Here is a 4986-nt window from a genome sequence, read left to right as displayed (position 1 = left end):
CAACCAAAAAGAAGAGTAAGCAGATCTCTAAGTGAAAAATAAATGATGGAGTAGGTAGATTATCTAAAATCAAACAAGCAATTAAACCAACACCTAAATCAATTGCAATATTAAATACAAAACAACCTTTGGGGAATGTAAAAAATATTTTAAAAATATAATTTCAGCAGACAAGTCGAAACCCTGTCACTTCTAATTAAAATCCTCCAAAATTAAAAGTAAAAATTAAACAGCAAAAATTCAACAAAGTACTCTTCTTAAATATGTTAATAAAATCATACGAGAAGTACTCGTAAATTTATTGAATGAAGGTAAGTGCAATAGAAAACAAGAATAATAGAATAACAAAACAATAAAGTTTATTTTAACTCTAAAAGGTAAAAAAGGTCAATCAACATTTTGTGTTTTTTTTACTCTTTTTCATTGTTGTTTTGCTTTTTACACATTTTTCCCCAATTTTATTGAGAAATAATTGACATTTATCAATGTATAAACTTAAGGTATACAGCATGATGGTTTGGATGTGCTTGATTAAATGAAAATAGAACAAAAATTATGTATTTCATTTCTCTGATATGTATTTGATCCTGTCATTGTAGCACAAAAGCAACCATCAGTACTAGTCAGTAAATGGGAATGGCCATGTTGCAATAAAACTTCATTTACAAAAATATGTGGTTAGTTAAATTTGGCCATTTTCTGATCCTGACCTATCAGATTTACAACTTTAAAAGAGAGGAAGCTACCTTTCATCAGGTAGGTAGAAAAAAGAGTACTCCCACATGCAGTTGGTATAAATGTTAGTTATAATAACTTTCTTGAAAAGCATTATTGAACATATAAATGCCTTTGATCTAGCAATTGCACTTTTGGAAATCTATTCCGTTACAAAGATGGAAGAAATGGGTACACATGGATATTGGGGTGTACATACACATGGTGTTTTGTGGTGGAAGAAAAATGTCCATCAGTCAAGAAATGGTTTCATAAATTACATCATGTCAAAAACATATTAGGCAACCATTAGACAAACAAATTACAGATACACTGCTAACTACACCAGTTGTACCATACTATACCCATCTGAGAAAATACTTTTACTTGGAGCAAATGATGTAAAGAGATAAACACCAATAAAATGTAACATCAAATTGTTAAAAAAAAAAGAAAGAAAGAAAGAAAGAAAGAAAGAAAGAAAGAAAGAAAGAAAGAAAGAAAAAGAAAAGAAAAAAAAAGTATCCTAAAAGTATCTAGGCAAAGAAGTCTACTACCAAAAGAGAAAAAGAAACCTCAAACATTTACCTTAGTTGTTGTAATACCAAACAGTATAATACAGAAGTCTCTGGTGTACCTTAAACCTTCCATTGTATTTGAGATTTTAAAAAATGAGGCCTAATGTATTATTTATATTTCATGAATAAATGCAAAAGTACAGGCTATCAGGCTTTATTTCTAAAATGTTTAAAATTAGTGGATCTATGTATGCATTGAATCAAATTGATGACTGAAGGAAAAATTATTTTGTAGATGCCAAGATATAGTTTTGTCATATGTATAGTTTCAGTTATTCTTTTCAGAACTTGACAGATATCACAAAATATTTTGTACAAGTCACTAGGAATATATCAGGAGGTTATTTTACAAAAAACAAATAGAATAACCATTTTAAAAGTCAATAAGAAACAAATGTGTGGTCTAACACAACACAGTAGAAGCTAGTAGTCTGACATCAAGGTGTTAGAGGGTTAGCTCCTTCTGGGAGGTACAGAGAATCTGTTGCGTTCTTTCTCCTGGCTTCTGGTGGTTTGCTGGCACTCCTTGGTGTTGTTCCTGGACAAGTAAATACTTCACCTTGATTTCTGCCTTTATGATTCACACAAATCTATTGGATGCATGTCTTCTGGTCTTTACCTGGCATTCTGTTTGTATGGACAGCACTCATAATGGATTAGGGGCTCAGTGTACTCTAGCATGACTATCATAGCTAATTATATCTGTAACCGTAGTTCCAAATAAGGTCCCATTCTAAGGTACTGGGGTTTAGGATTTCCACATAAGAATTTTGAGGGATACAATTCAACCCACAACAGATGCTACGATGTATTTTTCCTGCAAAGGAAAATATAGTATTCTTACTCTATGATAATGGTTACTTGTAGAAATATCAAGTGTATTTTTATTTGTTTTTCCTTTTCTTCCATTTTTTTTTGTTTTTCTTTTAATTGAACATGTGCTATTTTGTTAGAAAAAAATCTGTGTTTAAATTTAAATGAATAAACCTATTGAAATACATTGCACTTTGACAGAAAAGTCTTTCCCAGGAAGTGTTCTGTAAGGAGAACTATGTAATTTATTTTTATTCTCCTATAAATAAAATTCTTAAGTATAATATGATTAAATCCTGTCAAGAAAAACTTTATCTTAATTGTTTTCCATATTTGAGGGTTATTTGGGAAAAAAAGGTTCTAAACCAATATGCCAGAAAGAAACAACACTAATCACTGAGTTTATGAAAAAGTTCAGTGACTCATATTGGAGATTTAAAATATAAAGAGCAGGAGAAGAGGGGCAGGGAAATTTAGGAAGAAACATACAAAATGAAATATTGCAATCTTAAAACGATGGCCTTTATCTTCCCTCTCTTGCCTTCATTTATTTCCTTATCCAACTTAGATTTCATAGTGAAAAATTTTAACCACTTTTGGTATTATCAACTTGCTTGAGGTATGTTAGAGTATGTATGCAGGGTCAGGGAGAGAATGAAGCCAAAGCAGATGGAAAAAGAAAAAAAAAAAAAAAAAACTAAAACAAATGGGGAGGTCAAGGGAATGAAATCCTGTGATTTCCAGAGAGTAAGGACTGAATATTTGTGTCCTTGCTGAAAAGGAAATTTGTTTTGTTGTTTGCTTATTTTTCTAAAGAAACACTGACCTGAGATGATAAGATTTGTGACTGGGAAAAAATAAATTGAGAATTGTACATAAAAAGTATTTATTGGTTAAAGTATTTTGAAGGATAATTTGTGGCTTAAATGTTCTTTAATGACAGGAAGTGCCGGGGATAGATATTTGTGTATGCATTTTGATTTAAAAATATAAGTTTTCTGGGCAGCCTCGGTGGCTCAGCGGTTTAGCGCCTCCTTCAGCCCAGGGTATGATCCTGGAGACCCTGGATCGAGTCCCACGTTGGGCTCCCGCATGGAGCCTGCTTCTCCCTCTACCTGTGTCTCTGCCTCTCTTTCTCTCCTCTCTGTGTTTCTCATGAATAAATAAATAAAATCTTTAAATATATATGTTTTCTTTATGAACTATATATTATATATTATATATAGATAATAATATATGCAATATTATTAGAATCAACATTGTTTATTTGTCAAGTCTGAATCAAGCTTCCCCTCTTTTTAGATTCTTTATCTCCCTGGCTATCTAAATTCTTGGTGAGTTGGTCCTTTTGTTTCTTTGCACATGTCCAAAAATAAGTATTTCCCACTACTATGTGTTCATATGTCTCTATCATCCAGTAAGCTGTAAATCTATTGGGGAAAAAAAATTTCTTGTTTTTTTAAACCACAGTTGCTACCCAAAATAGGTTCTTTGAATGAATGAACAATTATCTCTCTTTTTAGCACACTTTTTTTGTACCCAACTTATTCACTTTGTTTTTTGGCAAAGAAATAAAATATTTTTGACATTATTGTGAGCATTCATGTTACCAAAATTTAAATGTATCACTGCCAGTTATGCTCCAAGTACATGTCAAATATAATATTACAAAATAGAAAAGTAGCAATTAAATTGAGATATAAGGAAATAATCATTGCTCCAAAAGTATTTATTGAGTGCTTTTGATACATGAACTATTGTTATAGACTTTATTTTATAGTAATGAATGAAAGAGAAAAAAATAAAATTCCTGTCATGAGTTTATTATACTTTACTGAATATAGATATTCACCTGAAAACTCACTGCTGTACATTAGCTCATGCTACATTATCACATCATTGAACCTATGAACTGCTATAGATCATCATATTTCACATATTTTTAGATAACTTATGCTTTGCTTCATGTAATGATATTTAATTTTTACCTACTTTGTAAATTGAGGTGATAATGTACAAGTTCCCAAACTCTTACATTTCTGCCCTTATTATGAAAAAAAAAAAATTCCCTTCACCTTTTTGCCCCTGTAGATTTCAACTGACTCATCTCCTTTCCCAACAAGAACAGATACTCCACAGACACAGCAAGATGTGTCAAAATTTTATTTTTTAGCACTTATCTGAACCAAAATCACTGTGCAAAAACTTATCTTCAATAAAAATGAAAATTCACTTTGTACTTTATTTATTTATTTTTTTAGTGATCTTTATGTCTAATGTGGGGCTTGAACTTACAACCCCCAAGATCAAAAGTTGCATGCCAGCAGGCAGCCTACTTTATATTTTAAAGATGTAGTACAGGTTGTTGAAAGACACTTGAATATGCTCTTTTTACCAATGTGCTAAAAACACTAATTTCCAGGGGGTGAAACTAACCTTTCATACACACAAAAAATATGCCTGTTCCTTATAAAAACACATCACCTAATCCTTTGCCCTAAGATCCACTTTGAAATTGAATAGTACACATTTTTTTAAATTAAATACCTACCATAATTGGTTATTTTAAAAACTAATTTGTAATTGAAACTTACGTGTTTTAAGCATCAGCTTCTAAGGATCAGCCAGTTTTAAAACCATGGGATGCCCCAGGCACTTTTACATTGTGACCTTTATTTTTCATTAAATGTGTTATGTAAAATTGAATTTTGATGTAGTCCCTGACTTAGTTTAACCCTCAGTGACTTATAAAATCAAGCAATTAATATATTTTTAAAAAAAATCATTTTACTTCAGATTATGGTAGCACATTTCCCTCACACCTCTGTGCCTGATTTGACCCATGGTGCCTGACCCTATACATGATTGCTTCACAGGATAC

Source organism: Canis lupus, chromosome 4 (assembly GCF_011100685.1).
Source record: "Canis lupus familiaris isolate Mischka breed German Shepherd chromosome 4, alternate assembly UU_Cfam_GSD_1.0, whole genome shotgun sequence".
Lineage (NCBI taxonomy): Eukaryota > Metazoa > Chordata > Mammalia > Carnivora > Canidae > Canis > Canis lupus.
This window is presented reverse-complemented; position numbering follows the sequence as displayed.